Genomic DNA, 27,017 nt, shown 5'->3' on the forward strand with positions numbered 1-27,017 from the left:
TCTTGTCATACGTGGTGTACGTGACCGCGTGGTTGGCGATCGGAAATTCCGACAACTTTGTGCGACCGTGTGTACGCAAAACAAGTTTGAGCCAACATCCGTCGGAAAAAATCCTAGGATTTTGTTGTCGGAATGTCCGAACAAAGTCCAACCGTGTGTACGGGGCATAAGTCTATCTTTTTTCACTTGATTATATCATCCACTGCACATCTATATCCATAGTAGCTCATTGGCTTTATAGGAGTGTCTGGCATCTCCCCACTACCTGGGGATCAGCACCACTATTCATCCCCAATTTTCCCTTGGTGAATTCGGTTTTCAAGTATATATATTTTATGCACTTCAGATCACTGAATCACTTGCCTGCCTGTCTAAAAGTGTATTTGAAAACGTACACCAGGAATGGCCTGTAGTCAGGTATAGGCTTGGCTAGACTAGAATGCAGTGGATATATATGTAGGAGACTGTCGCGGACACTGGCTGCAAGGGCCTTTTTCTGTCCACAATCACCCTGTTATTTGGTATTTCTATATTCATCTTTTTTTTGTTTTTTGTTTTTTTGGACTTGCCCAAAGACTATTCTTGCTTGTTTATTCTGAACAATACATGATTCTTGAAAGAGCTGATCACATTAACCTGCGGAGACGAACTGTCTGGTCACCAGGTCTGCCTTAAGTGTTGTGTTAATTAACATGTTAATTATATTATTGTCTTTTAAGTGTTTGCTAGAGGGGAGGGGGGGAGTATCCATGAGTCAGCCCTATCTAACCCCTTATGTTAAATGTGTATAAAAAGGCTGTATTCTGTCCAATCAAGCATTCAAGATTCTACAAGCTATTTTCAGCTAGACTTGTATTCAATGCAGCTATAATAATATATCTCTCTGATGGTCAGACTGGAGGAAGCGGTGTTACTGACGGAAGCACTCAGTGGAGTGTGGGATAGGATTTGTCACAATTGGTGGCAAGCTGTAGGATGCTTCCTCTTGCCTAGGCTCACCCAAATCACCGCCGGGACCCCCTGCTCCTAACAGCAGATGGAACATCACTACGCCAGACTCAAGCGCAGCACCTTGAAGGATCTCTTGGAAGCCCGTGGAAAAGTCTCCAGCAACAAATCCAAAGAGACTCTCATCACCGAACTAATGGAGATTGACCAGGCCAGCAACCCACCAGCAGATGCCTCAGAGGCGACAGAGTTCTAGCGTGACGTCCAGTGGCAACTGGCCTTGTATGGTACTCACCCCCTGCAGGAGGTTATCAGTCAAGTGTTACAAGAGGTGTCCCAGCTGCGAATGGCTGAACTCCAGCGGGACCAAGGAGCGTCAGTTATGTTCAACCGGGAAGCTCCAGCTTTCCGCATGTTTCAAAATGGTGAAGATGAGATGGATGTTTACCTGCATATGTTTGAGCGGCAATGCGGTCTCCGAGGTGTCAATAAAGCAGATTGGGTCACGTTCCACGTTCCTGGTTTTTTTGGCCAGGGATTACAGGGGATGTCTGACAGTATTGCAGGACCTGTGACACATGCCAGCGGGTGGGTAAGCATGGGGGCCCCCTGAAAGCTCCCCTACACCCTTTACCGATCATTGATGAACCCTTTAGCCGCGTTGCCATAGACCTGGTTGGACCATTGCCCAGACCTAGTCTTCCTGGTAAGAGACATATTCTTACTGTGGTGGATTATGCCACCCGGTACCCGGAGGCCATTCCCCTGGCAAATATCCATGCAGAAAGTGTGGCTGATGCTTTGCTCCGGATCTTTGCCAGGGTGGGTTTCCCTCGGGAAATCATCTCTGACCGGGGGACCCAGTTCACTGCTGAGCTCACTTAGCAGTTATGGAGGCTCTGTGGGATAAAGCCCCTACAGAGCTCTCCCTATCACCCCCAGACCAACGGACCTTGTGAGAGGTTCAATGGAACACTGAAACAGCTGCTTAGGACATTTGCAACCTCTCACAGGGATTGGGAGAGATATCTGCCACATCTTCTCTTTGCTTATCGGGAGGTGCCGCAGGAATCTACTGGGTTCTCCCCATTTGAGTAACTGTATGGGAGGTGGGTGAGGGGGCCCCTAGATCTAGTCAGAGCCCACTGGGAAGGGGGAATTTATCCCCAGGAGTCCTCTATTGTAGCATACGTTCTTGAGTTTAGGGACAGACTGAAGGAGCTCACGGACACTGTCCAGGAGAACCTTCGGGCTGCCCAAAGGCGGCAGAAATGATGGTACGATCGTACTGCTCGGAACTGCACTCTGGAGGTTGGGCAGAAGGTTCTTGCCCTCAGGCCAACCAAACAGGACAAGTTAAAGGCCACTTGGCAGGGACCTTACCGGGTTGTGGCAAAGCTCTGTGACATAACCTACCTAGTGGCTAAATGTTCAGATGAAAGAGTCCAATGGACCTTTCATGTGAACATGTTGAAAGCATACTGGGAAAGATCAGGAGAGGTAGCCGCTATATGTGCTCCAGCTGTGGAAGATTCTGAGAATCTTCCCCTGCTGGTGCTCCCGGAGCTAAATAGAATTACTGCAGGGATAGAGACGATAAAGCTTGACGACCAGCTAGGGCCGATGCAGAGAGAACAAGCTAGACAGGTCCTTAGTCAGAGAAGGGAAATGTTCTCCACAGTCCCTGGGTACACTACTATGGCAGTGCACCGTGTGGAGACCCCGGAACAACTGCCACTAAGACAGGAGGCTTACGGGCTGCCTGACGCAGTGAGAGAGGGGATGCATCATGAGATTAAGGAGATGCTTGAGTTGGGAGTCATTGAGCCATCCATCAGCCCCTGGGCTTCCTCGGTGGTCCTTGTACCGAAGCGGGATGGCACAACTCGCTTCTGTGTAGACTACCGCAGATTAAATGAGTGCACCACCACTGATGCTTACCCTATGCCCAGGGTCGATGATCTGTTAGATCACATTGCTCAGGGAAAATTCCTGACAACCCTTGACCTATGCAAAGGGTACTGGCAAATTCCTCTGGATGCGGAATCTATTCCGAAATCGGCGTTCATTACCCAATTTGGCTTATACCAGTCTAAAGTAATGCCATTTGGGATGAAGAATGCACCCGCGACTTTCCATAGGATGGTAGACCAACTCCTTGATGGCCTCCAGGACTATGCTTGTGCATATCTGGACGACATTGCAATCTACAGTGATACCTGGGAGGACCATCTGGTTCACCTGGGTGTCGTGTTAGACTGCATCAAGGCTGCAGGACTAACCCTTAAGCCAGAGAAATGCAGCATAGGGATGTCCAAGGTACAGTACCTTGGACATCGAGTAGGCAGTGGACAACAACGACCTGAGCCTGCTAAGATTGAGGCAGTTGCCAAGTGGCCGACCCCCTGTACTAAAACCCGGTCCTGGCGTTCCTCGGCACAGCTGGGTACTATAGGAAATTTGTCCCGCAATATAGTTCCATCGCTAAGCCCCTGACAGACCTGACTAAGAAGCACCTTCCCTGGCAGGTACTGTGGTCCCCCGAGTGTGAAGCTGCCTTCCAACGATTAAAGAATGCACTAACTTCAGCTCCTGTTCTAGCTGCCCCTGACCCAACCAAACGTTTTTGGGTCCACACAGATGCCTCTACATTCGGGCTGGGGGCAGTGCTGAGCCAAGACCTGATGGTGATAAGCACCCAGTGGCCTACATCAGTCGGAAGCTGCTACCCAGGGAAGTCGGTTATGCAGCCGTGGAGAAGGAGTGTTTGGCGCTGGTGTGGGCTCTCAAGAAATTCCAACCTTATCTCTACAGACAATCTTTTACGGTGCTCACTGACCACAATCCATTAATCTGGCTTAATTGGGTCTCCGGGGATAATGGATGTTTGTTATGATGGAGCTTGGCACTGCAGCCTTACAATTTTACCATACCGTATCGGCCAGGAAAGCAGAATGGGAACGCTGATGGACTTTCCCGGCAAACTGAACTATAAAACTCTCCCGGACAGCCCCAAGCTGACCTGTGGTGGATCTAGTTGGGTCTGCCGGACTATGGGACAGGGGGGGACACTGTTGGACACTGGCTGCAAGGACCTTTTTCTGTCCACATTCACCCTGTTATTTGGTATTTCTATATTAATCTTTTTTTTGTTTTTTTTTGGACTTGCCCAAAGACTATTCTTGGTTGTTTATTCTGAACAATACATGATTCTTGAAAGAGCTGATCACATTAACCTGCGGAGATGAACTTTCTGGTCACCAGGTCTGCCTTAAGTGTTGTGTTAATTAACATGTTAATTATATTATTGTCTTTTAAGTTTTTGCTAGAGTGGAGGGGGGGAGTATCCATGAGTCAGCCCTACCTCGTTATCTAACCCCTTGTGTCAAATGTCTATATAAAGGCTGTATTCTGTCCAATAAAGCATGCAAGATTCTACAAGCTATTTTTGGCTAGACTTGTATTCAATGCAGCTATAATAATATATCTCTCTGATGGTCAGACTGGAGGAAGCGGTGTTACTGATGGAAGCACTCAGTGGAGTGTGGGATAGGATCCGTCACAGAGACATTATATATATTTTATGCACTGCAGATCACTGAATCACCTGCCTGCCTGCCTGAAAGTGAATTTGAAAACATATACCAGGAATGGCCTGTAGTCAGGTATAGGCTTGGCTAGACTAAAATGCAGTAGATATATATGTAGGAGACAGTATATATATTTTATGCACTGCAGATCACTGAATCACTTGCCTGTCTGCAGATGTATTTGGAAACATATACCAGCAATGGCCTGTAGTCAGATATAGGCTTGGCTAGACTAGAATGCAGTGAATATATATATGTAGGAGACAGTAAATATATATTATGCACTGCAGATCACTGAATCACCTGCCTGCCTGAAAGTGAATTTAAAAACATATACCAGGAATGGCCTGTAGTCAGGTATAGGCTTGGCTAGACTAGAATGCAGTGGATATATATGTAGGAGCAGTATATATATATATTTTATGCACTGCAGATCACTGAATCGCTTGCCTGCCTGAAAGTGTATTTGAAAACGTACACCGGCAATGGCCTGTAGTCAGGTATAGGCTTTGTTAGACTGGAATGCAGTGAATATATCTGTAGGTGACAGTATATATATATTTTATGCACTGCACATCACTGAATCACTTGCCTGCCTGCCTAAAAGCGTATTTGAAATAGCACACCAGGAATGGTCTGTAGTCAGGTATAGGCTTGGCTAGACTAGAATGCAGTGAATTAATATGTAGGAGACAGTATATATATTTTATGCACTGCAGATCACTGAATCACCTGCCTGCCTGAAAGTGAATTTGAAAACGTATACCAGGAATGGCCTGTAGTCAGGTATAGGCTTGGCTAGACTAGAATGCAGTGGATATATCTGTAGGAGACAGTATATATATTTTATGCACTGCAGATCACTGAATCACTTGCTTGCCTGCCTGCCTGAAAGTGTATTTGAAAATGTACACCGACAATGGCCTGTAGTCAGGTATAGGTTTGGCTAGACTAGAATGCAGTGGATATATATGTAGGAGACAGTATATATATTTTATGCACTGCAGATCACTGAATCACTTGCCTGCCTGCCTGAAAGTCTATTTGAAAACGTACACCAGCAATGGCCTGCAGTCAGATATAGGCTTGGCTAGACTGGAATGCAGTGGATATATATGTAGAAGACAGTATATATATATATGTTATGCACTGCCGATCACTGAATCACTTGCCTGTCTGCAAGTGTATTTGGAAACATATACCAGCAATGGCCTGCAGTCAGATATAGGCTTGGCTAGACTAGAATGCAGTGGATATATATATGTAGGAAAATGTATATATACTTTATGCACTGCGGATCACTGAATCGCCGGCCTGAAAGTGTATTTGAAAATGTACACCAGGAACTACCTGTAGTCAGATATTGGTTTGGCTAGACTAGAATGCAGTGGATATACATATGTTGGAGACTGTATATATTTAATGCATTGCAGATCACTGAATCACTTGCCTGCCTGCAAGTGTGTTTGAAAACGTACACCAGCAATGGCCTGCAGTTAGATATAGGCTTGGCTAGACTGGAATGCTGTGGATATATATGTAAGAGACAGTATATATATATTGTATGCACTGTAGATCACTGAATCACTTGCCTGCCTGCCTGAAAGTGTATCTGAAAACGTACACCAGCAATGGCCTCCAGTCAGATATAGGCTTGGCTAGACTAGGATGCAGTGAATGTATATGTAGAAGACAGTATATATATTTTATGCACTGCAGATCACTGAATCACTTGCTTGCCTGCCTGCCTGAAAGTGTATTTGAAAATGTACACCAGGAACTACTTGCAGTCCGATATAGGCTTGGCTAGACTAGAATGCAATGGATATATATATGTAGGAGACTGTATATATATCTTTATGCACTGCAGATCACTGAATCATCTGCCTGTCTGCCTGAAAATGTATTTGAATATGTACACCAGGAATGGGCTGCAGTGAGATCTAGCTACACAGGATTAGGGATGAGTTTCGAGTTCAAGTCGAACTCATGTTCGACTCGAACATTGGCTGTTCGCAAGTTCGCCGAACAGCAAACAATTTGGGGTGTTTGCGGCAAATTCGAAAGCCGCGGAACACCCTTTAAAAGTCTATGGAAGAAATCAAAAGTGCTAATTTTAAAGGCTTATATGCAAGTTATTGTCATAAAAAGTGTTTGGGGACCTGGGTCCTGCCCCAGGGGACATGGATCAATGCAAAAAAAAGTTTTAAAAACGTTTTTTCAGGAGCAGTGATTTTAATAATGCTTAAAGTCAAACAATAAAAGTGTAATATCCCTTTAAATTTCGTAGCAAGGGGGTGTCTATAGTATGCCTGTAAAGGGGCGCATGTTTCCCGTGTTTAGAACAGTCTGACTGCAAAATGACATTTCGAAGGAAAAAAGCTATTTAAAACTACTCGCGGCTATTGCATTGCCGGTCCGACAATACACATAGAAGTTCATTGATAAAAATGGCATGGGAATTCCCCACAGGGGAACCCCGAACCAAAATTTAAAAAAAAAATGATGTGGGGATCCCCCTAAATTCCATACCAGGCCCTTCAGGTTTGGTATGGATATGTAATGGAAATTTGTAAGTTCTGTATATAATTGTATTGTATTTTGTATGTATTGCACACTGCCCTTACTGTGCACACAGCACTAATAATGTTTTCAGTAAATGTTTACATTCTTTCAAGTCCTGATTAGAATAAGCCTGTCTATGTAACGCCCCTTGTTACCATAAACGTACAATTGTAATATTAATGTGATACCTACGTAATCATGTTCATAAAAACCTTCAATTGCGTCATAATAAAGCAGAACAGTTATTTGGAAAGATGCTGAGCGTATCTTTTGTGTCTGTTCCCTACTGCAGTAGTTATTATTAATTTGGAACCACTAATCAAAATGAGGATAGGAATTGCCTATCATCAATTTAACCGAGTCAGCAATTAAGGGGAACCCCTGCCAAAATTTTTAAAAAATTACATGGGGGTCCCCCTAAATTCCATACCAGACCCTTCAGGTCTGGTATAGATTTTAAGGGGAACCCCGCACCAAAAAAAAAAAAAAAAGGCTTGGGTTCCCCCAAAAATCCATACCAGACCCTTATCTGAGCAGGCAACCTGGCAGGCCGCAGGAAAAGAGGGGGGAAAAGAGAACCCCCCCTCCTGAACTGTACGCAAAGCACACAGCCAAATCTCCTGTTTCTAATCATAATAACAATTTTGTCTAAATGATATAATACCATCTCACCTTTTGATCGTATCCATCCTCTGGTGTGTGCCCCATCCAATCAACTAGACAAATAATCACATCCTCCTCGTTCAAGTTCCAAAAACACACTGCTCGCCAGCCTGTCCCAGCTGTCTGCGTGAGCCACTTTATTAGCATATCAATAGGAGGTCCCAAAAGCTCAAGGGTTCCGCCTCCAACAGCCAAACACCTCTTACAAAGCTTGTGACCTCACAGGATATCAATGACCATATAAGGATTTAACACAGGAAAATGCAACAACCAATGAACAAAGACTACAGGAGTCTTATGGGTGTGTCTGAGCAGAGACAGGGTGCATGTATGTTTTTAGAAGCCACATGGCTTTCAAACATTAACCCTGTCTCCAACCAGAACCCAAAAGACTCCCGTATTTCCGTTGATAGAAATCCTTATTATACATTGTTCCAGAGAACAATGTATACCTGGATTATTCTACTGTCTTTGTGGACTAGAGATTATCGGCAGGTGTACACTCATTGGGCCACAAATGTGTTGATCAGGCACACAGGGGCAACATGAGAGTACACTCGTTAAACCGACAATGTCTTTGCAGAGCGAACACATCCCCACCAGATGATCGTTCTGTGCATTGCACAGGGGCCCTTAGCTGGCGGACATGTCCCCACTCCACAAACATTTCTCTACATCCCCAAAGAGCTTTTCACTACCAAACAGATCTCAACCAGGGTTGGCCTGCCCCAGTCAGCTATTAGAGCGGGCTGTGGTTGATCAGACACTGGGAGACTCTTATGACAACACATTAATATAAAATTTTCCACAACAGAATCATGCAGAGTAAACAGCTAGAGAAACAGCTATCTATGTGAGCAGGATGGATCAAGGGTGACATTAACACTAGACAGAAAGGGACATTTTCATGTTAAGTTGTGGGATGAATTTGGGGTCAGGCACTACAACTAGTAAAAGTCAGAAACAGAGAAATGAGAGGTAAAACAGAATACTTTATATGTTGTCAGAGAGGGAAGAAGGGATGAGCACTATGGCTGCCCATCTGATCATAGAAGCTAGATATAAAAGATATCTGAACAAAATAAGGAATGCAGAATTTATGCAGGGAAATATTAAAGAGTTAAAAGAAAGTGAGAGAATGATATGCATGTGTTGTGTACAAATGGGAAAATGTAAGCGATTTTAGAGAGATATTGGTGTATGTGTGTGCGAATGCTGGGACCTTTAGTTCTATTGCTTGTGTGTGTCATGTACGCAGATGTGACCCCCTCCTTTGTGCTCTCCTGAAAGAATGTCCCTGAGAGGTCAGTGATAAGCTGGAAGGACACCATGCCAATTCCAGTTTTTTAGACAAAACATGTGCCGGGTTAACGAATCTAATGGTAAACAATGTGATCACAATTATTTTTTGAATCTGTTTTCCAAACATGGTAAAATGAAGGTTACATTTAACCGTGTATTACACAAATTGAATATCCTTTGATAGTGGAAACAGTGCATTTAAAAAAGGGAAATTAAGTAAAATGAAGTAACAATGAGTATTCATTTCTAATATGAGTTTAACAATTTTTTTTTTTTTTTCAAAGTATTTTATTGAGGGTTATAAAGTCTTTACAGTAAACATTTTACATTTGTCAATGCATATAAATTATAACATTTTGCAAATTATAGAATATGTTCCAAAACAAAAGTCCCAGCTGGTATTGATAATCACTTCCATACTTGACTGGTTATGAGAGGGGTATCAACCCAACATATATCCTCAAATGAGTCCTAAGTACTTGATATCTATTACTCCACTAACATATATTCTGTATTCAGTACGAGAGCCCATGTGTACGCTTTAAATAAGAATTTTATTGGAAATGTGTTATGTTTATCGCTCAATGTCTATGGGGTTGCATATTAAGCTGACTGGGCAGCTTCGTAAATTTCTGGAATGCATTTCGTATGTTGGGTGGTTAATTGGTATGTGAAGTGGATAGACTATGTGTTTATGTGGGTGTTGAGATGGTGATTGTAGAAAAGGAGAAGAGGAGGAGGGAGGTGGGTAGAGGAAAGGGTGGGGGGGAGGAAAGGGGGGGTAGGAGGATAGGTCTCTGACTTCCCTCTGTGATTGGTATCTATCCCGGGTATTTTGACTTCAGTGTTATTGGGGAATATTTTTAGGTTATATATAGGTTATGGCATTCGGTGTACTTTAACCTTTATGTGTGAGAATTTAGTATGTCTTGGTATTCAGGTAAGGTCTGGTAGTGTGTCCAACAGGCCCATTTACGGCTGAATTTCGTCGGCGAGTCTCTTGCGGTAAGTATTAGTTTTTCCATTTCTGCTACTTTTTCTATTCTGATGAACCATTCTTTAAGTGTGGGTATCTTTGTTGAATTCCAGTGTACAGGGATGCATTGTTTTGCTGCATTGATCAAGTGCATCATTAGTGATTTATGATACGTTTTGTGTGGTAGGGGGGAGTGGTGTAGGAGAAATTGGGCTGGGGTGAATTCTGGATTGTAAGTGGTAATTTGCGTGACTATACGGTGGACTTCTGACCAAAAAGTTTGTAACGGGGTACACGTCCACCAGACATGAAGGAGGGTACCTCTATCTTGACGGCACCTCCAGCATATTTCGGGAATGTCGGCTTTAAATTTGTGTAACAGTGTTGGGGTATGGTACCATCTCGCCTGAATTTTGAACCCATTCTCCTGAGTATAGACATTAGTGGAGCCCTTGTGTATGTTTAAAAAGATTTGCTCCCAGCTTTCTTCCGAAAGTTGGATGGATAAGTCAGCTTCCCACTTCCTACAAAATTGGCTGTCATTCGCTTTAATGTTAGTGAAGAGGAGGTTGTGTATGCGAGAGATAAGATGGGCTTGTGATGTTGTTTCGGTACATAATAGTTCATATGGTGTAAGCTGTCTAGAACATTGACCCATTTTATCTAAGGTTTTTAAGTAGTGGGCTATCATTATGTATGACCATGGAGGGATGGGCGTTTTTCCGAAGCCGGTTGCCATTTGCATTGCAGTGAGTAGCTTGCCCTGTGTGTAGAATTGATGGGCTCTAATTTGTCCTTGTGGTAGGTTGTCAGAGAGGAATTGGTGGTGCATGCCTGGAGGGAAATCTGGGTTCAATTTTATTGGAGTCAGTGGGCCAGGGGTAGAGGAGATAGCGGTCTTCATGCACGATTGGTGAAAACATCGTAAGGTGGGGCCTATCGTTGGATGTGTTTGAATGTCTGGTGGAATTTGTTTTGGGGAGATCCATGGGAGTGAATTTAGGGATAGGTTCGTGAAAGCAGCCTCTAGGGAGACCCAATCTTTCTGTTGGGTATGGATATTCCAGTCCACTATCCTAGATAGGTGGGTGGCAGTGTGGTAGTGAGAGATATTCGGAAGGCCTATGCCTCCTATATTTTTTGGCCGGGTAAGCAGGTCGTGACTGATCCTGTGCCTATGTTTTCCCCACAGGAAGTTAGTGCATAGCTGTCTGTAAGTTTTAAAGAAGGAGGGAGGGATCTGTATCGGTATTGTCTGTAGGAGGTATAGAATTCTTGGAAGGGCATTCATCTTCAGTATGGCTGCTCTGCCAAACCAAGAAAATGTCGGTTTGTTCCACTTTTTAAGGTCAGAGTTTAGTCTGTTTAAGAGGGGGAGGAAATTTCTGGTATATAGGTCTGACAGTTTAGCTGGAATTTGGATGCCTAGGTATGTTATTGAATCTTGTTTCCATTGAAATGGAAAGTTGTCCTTACACTGATTTACCTGACTGTAGGTTAATGAGATGTTGAGAGCAAAAGATTTAGTAAGGTTGATCTTCAAATTAGAGAGGGTCTGGATGTGTTTGAATTCAGCTAATAATACTGGCAAAGTAGTTATCGGTTGTGTGAGGAACATTAGGATGTCATCTGCATATGCAGCATATTTGTATTCGTTCTCTGGAGATTTAATTCCCTTAATGTCTCGGTTACGTTTGAGTTTGTGGAGGAAGGGTTCAAGTGTAAGTACAAAAAGGATAGGTGACAGGGGGCATCCCTGTCTCGTTCCGTTGCGGATTGGGAAGGCATTTGACAGAGTACCATTGACCCTCACTTTCGCAGAGGGACTGCTATATAATGACAGAATGAGTCCGATTATACGGGGTCCGAGTCCCAACGCTTGTAGAACTGCTGTCATGTAATCCCAGGATACTCTGTCAAACGCCTTCTCCGCATCTAATGATAGGAAGAAACCGTTTTGCTTAGTTTGGGTTGTCAGGTAGTGTAGGTTGATTGCTTTGTTTGTGTTATCCCTAGCTTCACGACCAGGGATAAAACCTACTTGGTCTGGAGAGATGATGGAGGGAAGAAGGGTTAAAAGTCTGTTGGCCAGTATTTTGGAGAATATTTTTATGTCTACGTTCAACAAAGAGATTGGTCTGTAGTTACTTGTGTGGGAGGGGTCTCTACCTTCTTTGGGAATGACTACTATATGAGCTTCTAGCATTCCCCTCGTCAGGGGGTTTGTGGGGGAGATAGAATTAAAGGTTTTGAGAAATGGGGTTTGTAGTATATCTGAGAAGGTCTTATAATATACCGCTGGAAGACCATCTGGGCCAGGGCTCTTTCCAGGTTTAAGCTGTCTGACTGCCTGCATCCATTCCGTGGATGAGATTGGTGTGTCTAGGGCAGCCGCTTCATCTAGGGGTATTTTCTCTGGGGTATAATGTGCAAGGAACTCTTTAATGTGTTGGGCTCTCAGTGATGCTGGAATTGTGGTGGGTTCAGATGTGCGTAAGTCATAGAGAGAGGAGTAATATTTTGCAAATTCCTCTGCTATGTCATCGTTGTGTGAAAGGGGCTGTCCTGCAGTAGATTGTATTTGGTGAATCGTATTATTGGCTTTTTTTTTGCGTAATGCCTGTGCAAGTAAGTGGCCACTCTTATTTCCAAACTCGTAAAAGAGTTTGTGGAATAAAATGAATTTTTTCTTAAGATTGAGGTGTAGCTCGTCCTTGATGAGAGTACGGATCTCAGTAAGTTCAGAGTGAGTTTGTTGTGCTAATGTCTGTTTATGTAAGGCTTCTAGTTTTTTCAATTTCATGAATAAGTTAGATAGAGTAGCTTTTTTTGCTTTCTTAACAGATGCTGCTAGGGATATTAGTTTCCCTTGTATGACACATTTGTGGGCCTCCCATTGTGTCTGGGTGGAAGTATCTGGGGTGTAATTTTCTAAGAAATAGTCTTTTAAGCATGATCGAATATCTTCTACCTTAAGGTCGTCCGTTAGAAGTGTGGGATCAAGTTTCCATACATACGACCTGAGGGGTGCGTCTGGGATAGAAAGAGTCATGGAGATCGGGTGGTGGTCCGAAAATGTCATGGGGTCTATTGTCGCTGCTTTCAGAATCGGAAGATCCTGTTGTGTTAGAAACAGGTAATCTATGCGTGAGTACTTGTTGTGGGGGGTTGAGAAGAAGGTAAAGTCTTTGTCTTTTGGGTGAAGTGTGCGCCAGGTGTCGTGTAGTAACATTTCTTGTAGACAGCCCTTGATCTGCTTCAATGCTCTATATGGTAAGTGAGATTTGCCTGAAGAGGTGTCTACAAGAGGGTCTAGAGGGACGTTCAAATCGCCCCCTAGGATCAACAGGCCTTCTTGAAAGGTTGTTAGCTTGCTTGTCATTGTTCTGAAAAATGGGACTTGGGAAGTGTTAGGGCTGTATACGTTAGCCAGGGTAACGGGTCTGTTTTTGAGTGTGCCTTTAAGGAAGATGAACCTACCCTGTTCATCTAATATGGTATCTGTTATTTGCATGGGTACATTTTTTGATAGAAGTATGGATACTCCCTTCGTTTTAGAATTTGGGGAAGTGGAATGATAGACGTGGAGATACGAATGGTTCGTCAGTTAAGGAATGTTTTTACTGCTGAAATGGGTTTCTTGAAGAAAGACCACATCTGCTCTCGCACTACGCATGTAGTCAAGCAGTTGCGAACGCTTTTCAGGGGTATTCAGGCCTTTTACGTTAAGAGAAACAATTTTCAAAGGGAGAGCAGTAGATGGTGCTCTGTGGGGGGCCATTGTTGTCTGATCAATGTGTAGGGTACCAAGTTTACGACTGCTCAAGGGGGAAGTCAGAGACTGAGGGGAAGTTGACACGGGGATGGGAGTGAGGGGGAGGTGAGCGGAGGTGATGGGGGAGTGATGGGTGGAGGGCGGTTCAGATATGTAGTGTAGGGATGTGGTGGTGTGTGTGTATGAAGTGAGAGGGGGGGTACAGGGGATGTACCGGTTGTGGGGGATGACCTGCAAACCCACTTACCAACTCTGTGGGAGACCGGTATTGGTCAGTAGTATCTACCAGAGTCCGCTGTTGGCGGGGGTGGTAGGTGGCGTTCAACCGATGGGGGAAGTCCTGTGTTCCTTGGAGGTCATAAAAGCTATTTGTCTGGTTTCTGTGTTAAGTTGTCTGGGATCTTGAAGGTAGAATAAGTGAATCCATGTATGCTCCCGACAGTAAGAGTATGTGTACGTACTATGGTGTAGGGATATAGTCTTGCGGTGGGGAGGTAGAACAGATGTGTAAGATCCTTATTTCGCTGAGAACAAAATGAGTGCTGCAGAGTTATATATTAGTGGCTCGACAGAGGTAATCCTTAGACTATCTATGTCGTGTAGCAATATCGAGTGAATGCGGGAACTGGTGTGTGTCTAAATATCACGCGCGGTATAGGTTAGTTAACTATCGAGTACCTATATGGCTTAAACAGATTATAATCAAGGGAAACTTAAAGCATGAGATGTTAATTCTGCGTATCCAGACCACATGACACAGAGTGAAATGGGGGGCATAACGTGTAGTGTTCAAACTTGGTCAACTATAATACTAGAAAACATTGAACCTTTTAACAAGATAACAAGTAAATGCATACCTGAGAGAGAAGTAGAAAATAGAAAGTATTCCAAAAAAAAAAATTTGCTGGTGTCGAGTGGGGCGTGCTCAGTGGTAGTCTAGAGGCAAATATCCTGTTTTGCTTCCCCACTTGAAATGGGGGTATTGCTGAACGTTAAGTTCCGTATAGGAGGAGGTATCTGATTCCCTGGGGAATTTTTGAGTATGTGGGTATTATGAGTTGTCTTAATTTGCTTACCTGAGCACGCCCCTCACGGCTCCCAGACAGTATTGTTCACATCATGCTTCCTATGGGCCATGTTATGGGACCACTAAGATCATAATGAGAGAGAGAATAAAGGCATGTTAAATGAACATATCATTGTTACCCTATAAATCCTATGGTGAAGATAAACAGCAAAGAAAGTAGGTGAGATGGGGTAAAGATGGGTGGAGGCTGTTTGTATACAGTTCCCAGTGTAGATAACTAGGAAGGTTATACAGGGGTAAGAGGAGAAGTAGGTGGGAAGGGAAGAGAGGACGAGAGAGGAGAAGGGAGGGTAGTAAATATATGCATAAATACTGCGTGTGTCCTTGAGCGAGTTTTAACGATTTTCTCTTGTCTACATGGCTGTTGCTGACTGGAATGCCAGGTGGATGGAAGCGTCGGTGGAAGTTAAGAAGTGCTGCAGCTGTACCATCCGGCACAAGGATATTAATTGCTTTCGAGCAATGTGAACCAAGGTGGGAAAGTATCTATGTAAGGGCAGTAGCTTCCAAACTTGTGGAAGAGAGAGGGGGTAAAGGGTTAGGGCAAGTGGCAATGGGATGATGTTTTCGTTCGGTGCAGCACTAGCTGTATCATAGAGCAATGTCAGTGTCTTCCTCTGATAGATAGCTGGTGGAAGCGATGATGGAGTAGATAATCAATTCCCACTTGAGCAGGGTCGAAGAACTGCCCGGAGCCTCAATGGAGCATCAGTAAGGCTGGTGTCAGAGGCAGAGAAAAAAAAAAAAAAAAAAAAGAAAAGGAAAGGAAAAGTAGTGTCTCTCTCTGGTATCGGCATCGTATGCGTGAAAAGGGGTGAAACATGGAGATTTCCATCCTGTGTCATGTGTCAAAAGGGAGGAGAAGGCAAGGCCTTTTGTTTAGGTGATACGGGCTCTGCGGTGTGCAGGGGAGGCCGTGGGGCTACCATTCCGTGGCATACCTGGATCTCTTAGTGGAGAGTGAGGAGGTGCTGTGTAGGGGCGGCGGCAACCGAGATTGAAGTTACCCGCTTCTGCGATGCCATCCATTGATGTAGCTCTTTGCACCTGTGGTAGTCGGAAGTCGCTATGCCAATCAGGCAGTGCGACTGCTGGAATGTCCAGAGTGGAACAGAAATGTTCCAGGTCTTCCGGGACCCTGAGAAGGGCTGTGCGGCCTTGGTGTGTTGCTGAGAGGCCGAAAGGAAACTTCCATCTATAGACGATGGATCTGGCCCTCAATATGTCAAGCAATGGTCTCAGTTCGCGTCTCCTTTGCAGTGTGATATTAGAAAGATCTTGGTATATCTTGATGCTGGATCCTTGAAAAGTCAGTTGATTACGATTTCTGGATGCTCTCAGGATTTCTTCCTTTAGGGAGAAGTCTATTAGACAGCACACTGTATCTCTGGTGGGGTCTGTGTCCCTTCCCCTCGGGCGTAATGCTCTGTGAATGCGTTCAAAGGTGACTGGGGCATCTTGGGGTCTCTCGAGCAGCTCATTAACAATGGATGTCACAGTTTGAGAAAGTTGATTAGGATCGACCGATTCTGGGATCCCTCACAGACGAAGGTTGCGGCGTCTCCCGCGATTGTCGAGATCCTCCATGTGTCTATTTATGTCTCTCAAGTGAATTGCATGAGACTCTATGAGCTGTTGTACATGGCATAGGGACGATTCATGGCGTATCTGTGTCCCTTCCACTTCCTCCACTCTGAGGGAGATGGAGTGTAAGTCAGACCTCATGTCTGAGATGGCGGCCATGAGGGTGTTCTTTATGTCAGCAGCTACACTGTGTAGGTCATCCAGGCTGACTGCGGGGGGATGTCTCTGCTCTATTCCCGATCCTGACGAGCTCTGAGTTCCAGAGCGGTGGGGGCTAACGCTCGGGGGGTATGCCTTACTTGAGGCAGCCGGTTGTGAGGCCTGCATGGTGGTTCTAGGCCGGGAACAGAAGATCTCGGGAATGTGCCTGTCGCAATGATCTTCGTGACTCCGTGGGGACCGGGACCTGGTTGCTGAGGCACTGCGGGATGTCCTCACCATAGCCGACGGGTATTGGATGCTTTCCAGCTAAAGAAGTTGGACCTCATGGACGGGAGCTTCAGAACGACACGTCCATCTTAGAGTGGCTCCAGACCACGCCCCCCCGAGTTTAACAATTTTATTAATAATATAGATATGTTGAAACTGGTTTAGACAACCTTTGGTTGGAAATTAAATCCAGGTTATTGGGGAAATTTTTAATGAATGAGATTAGTTTAGATTAAGATAACAATTTTGTAATTTTACATTTATTCAATAAGCCCTTATTGAGAGAAAACGATTAAGATGAGGTTGTTATTTGCAATACAGCTGCCACAATATTTAACAAAGCCCAGATGGATGGGATACATAAGAAGTTTTTCTACAAAAATGAAATTTCAAGGTTCTTGATAATAACTTGATGTGCGGTCCATGATGTGAGAGTTATAATAAATAAAATTTAAATATAACAGACCCATCACATTAAGTCCACACACCTTCTTAGGATAGATGCCACCTGCAGCCAGTTGTTTTATAGTTTTTTGATGCTTTCTGGTCCATCATACAGATTGTTGATCCTTTTGTTTTATTTATTTTTATTTTTGAAATCCAAAGCAGAATGTGTGGATTGTGAAATGATGTGCCCCTTTTTCTTGTAAGTACAGTGGTATAAGCAGAAGAATATTTTGGATTTATGGGCATCTCTCCATGACCGCAGGGTATTGTTATCATTTATTATAATATTGCCAGGAAAAAGTTGTCTTTTGAAACATGAAACTGGAGTTCTTACACAAACAGCGTGATAGAAAACAAGCCATTGTAATATATTTATGCAAACTGGACCCAGTAATGAAGGGTTCACCCCGATATATCAGAGCTGTAGCTTTTATGCAAAGGTGCTATTAGACAAAGCTAGATATTGTTTTGGTCAATGGACCGACATTCTGCGCAGCAAATATACAGATAACTAAATGTTTGTCTAATGAAAGGTTTAAAATATGAGTTTATTTATGTACAAATCTAACAATGAAAAATGCGTACATTTGAATCCAGCCACCTTATTGCCTCTATTGGAGGAGGCTGGAGACAAAGGAAGACACGACACGTGTGTTAAATTGATGTGGGAATCAGCTGCTGTGAGCCCAGTGCAGGACACACTCCCTGAAGACCCAGATATTTCATTTTTTGTAGATTTGAGTATGCAGTTTATCACCCAGAAGGATACTCTGTATTCAAAGTCATTGGATCCTTTTTCCCCAGCTCAGGAAGCAGAGCTCCATGTTTTAGCAAAACCTGTGAGCTATAAAAAGAGTGTATATTTATATAGATAGTCAAGATATAGAGAGCTTTTGGTTCCATTTAAAGGGCCAGAAGTTTGTTTTTACTTCGGCAGGTAAACCAACCAAGCATGCCAAGTTGATTTAATCGGCTGTTTTCAGCCTTCCAGGTTCTTGCTGAGGTAGCCATATTAACTTTCACACATGGAAGCAGACCAGGTGACTAAGGATGCTGCATTTACAGCCCCGGACACTTGATGGGTCTGTGCAACTCACAGATTCCACCCTAGTTCTGGCCCAGTATAGCTGGGATTAATAATTCAACTTTAAGGACCCCAGAATGAGAAGAACAAGTGGTCCACAGAGGGCAACTTCTTATGAAACAGGCCTTTGGAAAAGGTGATCATTTATGTCTGCCAGCCACTATTTTCCCTCCAGCTTGACACATGGACCATGTCATCAGTCACAAGAAGTTATGGCTGCCTTAGTAAATGAGCATGGGATAGAGCCAGGGTTCTCCACAGTTGTTTTTATAACATACCACTTCTTGTTTTACCTGTTACCAAAGGTGTTACCAAAAGCTGAACATCCCTTCCAGAGATCACAAAAAAGATATATCCAGATGCCCAAGTTAGGATCTTACGAGTATGCATTTTGTCTGTATGGACATGTTTTTTGGATGTCCAGTGGCAAATGATACTGCAAAGGCCACAGTAAAAAGTGTTATCAGAAGTCGTTTGTAAATATAGAGTGCAGAAAGTACAGAGAGTAACAGAGGAAATCATTTTTTATAGGAGAGTCCTTAATAGAAGTTTTGAGGTTTTATTTTTACACCCCCTACTGTCTACAATGTAGTGGACAAAGTAGAGTAAGAAACTAGAAAACTTTTGCCTGAATGTTTTCTTATATTTTATGAAGCCCCTAAGGGGGATGTTGGACTCTATCCCTATTGGATTTGGTTTGGGAGTGTGTTACTCACTTGCTTATATTTTGTCTCAGCAGCTGAAGTCCTCCATTCGGATCTCACAGAGAATGTTGCTGATCTTTTAAGGTTTTTGACAAACTCATTTATGTGTTTTCTCCCCAATTCCATATCCTAAAAGTTTGGAAGGATCTAAAACTAAAGCCAGGTGACTTGTGGGATTGTTAAGAGACATTTATATATAAAGAAATGTTTGGAGACTCAATACAGCATCTATTTCATGTACAGTTTTTGCAAAACTTGAAGGAAAAGTCACCTGGATCCACACCAGACACTGCAAAAATGACTAAATTAAAGAAATCTCTGTGTTTGATTTGTTTCCCTCTTGTGAACACAGTCTAGGGTACTTTTTGATTCAATTACTTTAATTGTAAGGGATATATATATTTGAAAAGTAGTTCAGCCATGTTGAAGTCATATTTGTCTTTTGTTTGTCTTCCATTTTATGTAGAATTGTCTGTGTTTACATATGCTGATAAGTCAGCATGCCGACAATTCAGCTAGAAGGCCATTCTGGCCACAGGAGTGTACAACCAGTACTCTGTAAATATGTCTTATCAATCATTTGTTTTTCACAATAAAAAGTCATTTTGTAATGAAAAAGTTGCTCAGCTATTATTTTCTCCACAATGGAGTTTTTGCCTCTTTGGCCAGCACTACCTTCACCTAAGTGTGTGGAGGTTCCAGGTTAAAGGTGATAGCAGGTATGGTTAGTGATCAAAATATTGATCAAAAGAGGGGAGACTGTAATGCAAATTTGTAAGTTCTGTATATAATTGTATTGTATTTTGTATGTATTGCACACTGCCCTCACTGTGCACACAGCACTAATAATGTTTTCAGTAAAAGTTTACATTCTTTCAAGTCCTGATTAGAATTAGCCTGCCTATGTAACGCCCCTTGTTACCATAAACGTACAATTGTAATATTAATGTGATACCTACGTAATCATGTTCATAAAAACCTTCAATTGCGTCATAATAAAGCAGAACAGTTATTTGGAAAGATGCTGAGCGTATCTTTTGTGTCTGTTCCCTACTGCAGTAGTTATTATTAATTTGGAACCATTAATCAATATGAGGATAGGAGTTGCCTATCATCAATTTAACCGAGTCAGCAATTAAGGGGAACTCCTGCCAAAATTTTTTAAAAATGACATGGGGGTACCCCTAAATTCCATACCAGACCCTTCAGGTCTGGTATAGATTTTAAGGGGAACCCCGCACCAAAAAAAAAAAAAAAAGGCTTGGGTTCCCCCAAAAATCCATACCAGACCCTTATCTGAGCAGGCAACCTGGCAGGCTGCAGGAAAAGAGGGGGGAAAAGAGAGCCCCCCCTCCTGAACTGTACCAGGCCACATGCCCTCAACATTGGGAGGGTGCTTTGGGGTAGCCCCCCAAAACACCTTGTCCCCATGTTGATGAGGACAAGGGCCTCATCCCCACAACCCTGGCCAGTGGTTGTGGGGGTCTGCGGGCGGGGGGCTTATCGGAATCTGGAAGCCCCCTTTAAAAAGGGGACCCCCAGATCCCGGCCCCCCTGTGTGAAATACCATTTCACTAAAAAACTGTCAAAAATGTTAAAAATGACAAGAGACAGTTTTTGACAATTCCTTTATTTAAATGCTTCTTCTTTCTTCTATCTTCCTTCATCTTCTTCTTCTGGTTCTTCTGGCTCTTCTGGTTCTTCCTCCAGCGTTCTCGTCCAGCATCTCCTCCGCGGCGTCTTCTATCTTCTTCTCCTCGGGCCGCTCCGCACCCATGGCATGGGGGGAGGCTCCTGCTCTTCTCTTCTTCTCTTCTTCTCTTCTTCTCCGGGCCGCTCCGCATCCATGCTGGCATGGAGGGAGGCTCCCACTGTGTGACGGCGTCTCCTCGTCTGACGGTTCTTAAATAACGGGGGGCGGGGCCACCCGGTGACCTCGCCCCCCTCTGATGCACAGTGACTTGACGGGACTTCCCTGTGACGTCACGGGGAATGCCACAGGGAAGTCCCGTCATGTCCCGTGCGTCAGAGGGGGGTGGGGTCACCAGGTGGCCCCGCCCCCTGCTATTTAAGAACCGTCAGACGAGGAGACGCCGTCACACAGTGGGAGCCTCCCTCCATACCAGCATGGATGCAAAGCGGCCCGGAGAAGAAAATGAAGAAGAGAAGAAGAGAAGAAAAGAAGAAGATGAAGAAGATGGAGAGAAGAGCGGGAGCCTCCCCCATGCCATGGGTGCGGGGCGGCCCAAGGAGCAGAAGATAGAAGACGCCGCGGAGGAGATACTGGATGAGAATGTCAGAGGAAGAACCAGAAGAGCCAGAAGAACCAGAAGAAGAAGAAGAAGATGAAGGAAGATAGAAGAAAGAAGAAGCATTTAAATAAAGGAATTGTCAAAAACTGTCTCTTGTCATTTTTAACATTTTTGACAGTTTTTTAGTGAAATGGTAGGGGTACAAGTACCCCCTTACCATTTCACACAGGGGGGGCGGGATCTGGGGTTCTCCTTGTTAAAGGGGGCTTCCAGATTCCGATAAGCCCCCCGCCCGCAGACCCCCACAACCACCAGCCAGGGTTGTGGGGATGAGGCCCTTGTCCTCATCAACATGGGGACAAGGTGTTTTGGGGGGCTACCCCAAAGTCACCCCATGTGGCCTGGTACAGTTCAGGAGGGGGGGCGCTCTCTCGTCCCCCCCTCTTTTCCTGCGGCCTGCCAGGTTGCGTGCTCAGATAAGGGTCTGGTATGGATTTTTGGGGGGACCCCACGTCATTTTTTTAAAAAATTTGGCCGGGGTTCCCCTTAATATCCATACCAGACCTGAAGGGCCTGGTATGGAATTTAGGGGGACCCCCACGTCATTTTTTTTACATTTTGGCCGGGGTTCCCCTTAATATCCATACCAGACCTGAAGGGCCTGGTATGGAATTTAGGGGGACCCCCACGTCATTTTTTTAAAATTTTGGTTCAGGGTTCCCCTGTGGGGAATTCCCATGCCATTTTTATCAATGAACTTCTATGTGTATTGTCGGACTGGCAATGCAATAGCCGCGAGTAGTTTTAAATAGATTTTTTCCTTTGAAATGTCATTTTGCTGTCAGACTGTTCTAAATACGGGAAACATGCGCCCCTTTACAGGCATACTATAGACACCCCCCAGCTACGAAATTTAAAGGGATATTACACTTTTATTGTTTGACTTTAAGCATTATTAAAATCACTGCTCCTGAAAAAACGTCCGTTTTTAAAACTTTTTTTGCATTGATCCATGTCCCCTGGGGCAGGACCCGGGTCCCCAAACACTTTTTATGACAATAACTTGCATATAAGCCTTTAAAATTAGCACATTTGATTATTCATGTTCGTGTCCCATAGACTTTAACGGTGTTCGCGTGTTCGAACAAACTTTTTTCCTGTTTGTATGTTCTGGTGCGAACCGAACAGGGGGGTGTTCGGCTCATCCCTACACAGGATACAGTATATATATATATATATATATATATATATACAAAATACACTGCAGCTAACTAAATCAACTACGTGCCTGATGTAGATTAGAAACAGTACAGCAGGAACGGTCCGCAGTGAGATCTAGCTAACTGAAAAAACTGCCTGCTCAAAGTAAATTAAATGACACTCTCTCAGTCTCTCTCTATCTATCTCAATGTCAGCAACATGCTACACAAGGCCGACTTGCAGGCGGCCTTATATAGTATTGACAAAAGTGGGGGAAGATGGTAGTTGCGCTGTGATGAAGGGGGGGGGGAGGGAAGCTACAAAGATGACTAAAGTGGCAAAGTGAACTAAAAAAGCAGAAACGGGCCAATGCATGAATAGATCCTACATGCTAAAAGAACATGGTGGGGATGCAGTTTTTTTTTTTTTTTTTTTGCATTTTGTCATTATTCTCCCTATTTGTGTTAGTATATGCATTTTTGTTTTGCTATATTCAAGCAGTCACTGTTTCACGATTACCTTTATATATTAGGCTTTGTCTGCCCGCAACATGTCATGTTGATCAGCTACGTTGCACTGCACTGCATCCCCACCATGTTCTTTTAGCATGTAGGATCTATTCATGCATTGGCCCGTTTCTGCTTTTTTAGTTCACTTTGCCACTTTAGTCATCTTTGTAGCTTCCCTCCCCCCCCTTCATCACAGCGCAACTACCATCTTCCCCCACTTTTGTCCCATTTGTCCTGCCTTGGATCAGTACTTAGGTGTTGCAGCAGTGTCCTTTTAGCATAGCCCCCCCCCCTCCCGACAGCGCAGGAGTTTCCACTTTCACCTTATATAGTATTGGGTGTGGACTTAACCCCCTGAGCCATAATTGGCCAAAGGCACCGTGCCTTTGGGCAGTTATGGCCCTCTTTGCTTACAGTGCTGTGATTGGCCAAAGCATGTGGGTCATAGTGCAAGCTTGGCCAATCATCAGCCAGCAATGCACTGCAATGGCGCAGTGCATTATGGGGCGTGAAGCACAGCTCGAATTTGGCACGAACGCCCCATAATGGTTTATCTTCATCAAACGATTGAACAGCAGATGTTCGAGTCGAATATGAGTTCGACTCGAAGCTCGTCCCTAATAAGGAGGATGAGGATGGCTTTGTTATCCACTCCACCAACTCTTCTGCATGTTCTGGCTCAGTAACACGGCCAGCAGCAGAAAAAAAAGGACAAGTGTGCACCACGGCCACCGGCAGAGGATCCACCATGTCCATGACCAGCACTGTTGACTGTAGACACAGAACCTGCTTTCCCTCTTTTAGTGGCCTGCTGTGAGGGTCTGCCTGGCCTTAGTGGCCTTCTGGATATGATGTAAATTTTATTTTGCAACACCACACTACACTGTATTGGGCATGTAATTACAATTCTTGATATAATATTTCGCAGCAGGGCCCGTTCCAGCGCCCACCAAGAGTAACTGTGAGGGCTTACAGCTTACACCTAAGGCCTAGGGATGAGCTTCGAGTTCAAGTCGAACTCATGTTCGACTCGAACACCGGCTGTTCACCAGTTTGCCGAACAGCGAACAATGGGGGGTGTTTGAGGCAAATTTGAAAGCTGCGGAACACCCTTTAAAAGTCTATGGGAGAAATCAAAAGTGCTAATTTTAAAGGCTTATATGCATGGTATTGTCATAAAAAGTATTTGGGGACCTGGGTCCTGCCCCCGGGGACAAGGATCAATGCAAAAAAAAGTTTTAAAAATGTCCGTTTTTTCAGGAGCAGTGATTTTAATAATGCTTAAAGTGAAACAATAACAGTTAATATCCCTTTAAATTTCATAGCTGGGGGGTGTCTATAGTATGCCTGTAAAGGGGCGCATGTTTCCAGTGTTCGGAACAGTCTGACCGCAAAATGACATTTCAAAGGAAAAAAATCATTTAAAACTACTAGCGGCTATAATGAATTGCCGGTCCGACAATACACATAAAAGTTCATTGATAAAAACAGCATGGGAATTCCCCACAGGGGAACCTCGAACCAGAAATTAAAAAAAAATGACGTGGGGGTCCCCCTAAATTCCATAGCAGGCCCTTCAGGTCTGATATGGATATTAAGGGGAACCCCAGCCAAAATTAAAAAAAAAAAATCCACACCAGACCCTTCAGGTCTGGTATGGATTTTAAGGGGAACCCCGTGCCAAAATTTTTAAAAAATTGGCGTGGTGTCCCCCAAAAAATCCATACCAGACCCTTATCTGAGCATGCAACCTGGCAAGCCGCAGGAAAAAAGGGGGGGTGAGAGAGCGCCCCCCTCCTGAACCGTACCAGGCCACATGCACTCAACATTGGGAGGGTGCTTTGGAGTAGCCCCCCAAAACATCTTGTCCTCATGTTGATGGGGACAAGGGCCTCATCCCCACAACCCTTGCCCAGTGGTTGTGGGGGTCTGCGGGCGGGGGGCTTATCGGAATCTGGAAGACACCCGTTACATAACCCCGCCCCCTTCTGATGTCACGGGGAATGCCACAGGGAAGGGCCTGTCAAGTCCCCGTGCCTCAGAGGGGGGTGGTGTCACCGGGTGGCCCCGCCCCCATTATTTAAGAACCGTCAGAAGAGGAGAACCATCACACAGCTGGAGCCTCCCTCCATGCCATCATGGATGTGGAGCGGCTCGAGGAGAAGAAGGAAAGAAGATGCCAAGGCCGCGGAGGAAGATGCTGGATGAGAACACCGGAGGAAGAACCAGAAGAACCAGAAAAAGAAGAAGATGGAGGAAGAAACTGAAGGAAGATAGACAGAAGATAGACAGAAGAAAGAAGAAAGAAGATAGAAGAAAGAAGAAACATTTAAATAAAGGAATTGTCAAAAACTGTCTCTTGTCTTTTTTAAAATTTTTGACAGTTTTTTGTGAAATGGTAGGGGTACTTACCATTTCACACAGGGGGGAGGGCCAGGATCTGGGGGTCCCCTTGTTAAAGGGGGCTTCCAGATTCCGATAAGCTCCCCGCCGCAGACCCCCACAACCACTGGGCAAGGGTTGTGGGGATGAGGCCCTTGTCCCCATCAACATGGGGACAAGGTGTTTTGGGGGGCTACCCCAAAGCACCCTCCCAATGTTGAGGGCATATGGCCTGGTACAGTTAAGGAAGGGTGGAGTGCTTTCTCATCCCCCCTCCTTTCCTGTGGCCTGCCAGGTTGTGTGCTCGGATAAGGGTCTGGTATGGATTTTTGGGGAGAACCCACGCCATTTTTTTTAATTTGGGGTGGGGTTCCCCTTAAAATCCATACCAGACCTGAAGGGTCTGGTATAGATTTTGAGGGGGACCCCACGCCATTTTTTTTTATTTTGGCCGGGGTTCCCCTTAATATCCATACCAGACCTGAAGGGCCTGGTATGGAATTTAGGGGGACCCCCCACGTAATTTTTTTTAAAATTTTGGTTCGGGGTTCCCCTGTGGGGAATTCCCATGCCGTTTTTATTAATAAACTTTTATGTGTATTGTCAGACCGGCAATTCATTAATAGCCGCAAGTAATTTTAAATGACATTTTGCTGTCAGACTGTTCTAAACACGGGAAACATGCGCCCCTTTACAGGCATACTATAGACAAACCCCAGGTACGAAATTTAAAGGGATATTACACTTTTATTGTTTAAAAAAATTGTGACACCCGCTATTATTGTCCCTCCTGTCCTGACAATCCTGGTCTTTGCATTGGTGAATGTTTTGAACTCTACCATTCACTAGTTGAATATTAGCGTAGGGTACAGCATTGCACAGACTAGGCACACTTTCACAGGGTCTCCCAAGATGCCATCGCATTTTGAGAGACCCGAACCTGGAACCGGTTACAGTTATATAAGTTACAGTTATAAAAAAAAGTGTAAAAAAAAAAAAAAAAAAAAATATATACAATAAAAAAAATAGTTGTTGTTTTATTGTTCTCTCTCTCTCTCTCTCTCTATCCTCTCTCTATTGTTCTATTTTTTACTGTATTCTATTCTGCAATGTTTTATTGTTATTATGTTTTATCATGTTTGCTTTTCAGGTATGCAATTTTTTATACTTTACCGTTTACTGTGTTTTATTGTTAACCATTTTTTTGTCTTCAGGTACGCCATTCACGACTGAGTGTTTATACCAGAATTATGCCTGCAGGTTTAGGTATCATCTTGGTATCATTCTTTTCAGCCAGCGGTCGGCTTTCATGTAAAATCAATCCTAGCAGCTAATTAACCTCTAGACTGCTTTTACAAGCAGTGGTAGGGAATGCCCCCCCACTGTCTTCCGTGTTTTTCTCTGGCTCTCCTGTCTCAACAGGGAACCTGAGAATGCAGCCGGTGATTCAGCCAGCTGACCATAGAGCTGATCAGAGACCAGAGTGGCTCCAAACATCTCTATGGCCTAAGAAACCAGTA

Source organism: Aquarana catesbeiana, linkage group LG02 (assembly GCF_042186555.1).
Source record: "Aquarana catesbeiana isolate 2022-GZ linkage group LG02, ASM4218655v1, whole genome shotgun sequence".
Lineage (NCBI taxonomy): Eukaryota > Metazoa > Chordata > Amphibia > Anura > Ranidae > Aquarana > Aquarana catesbeiana.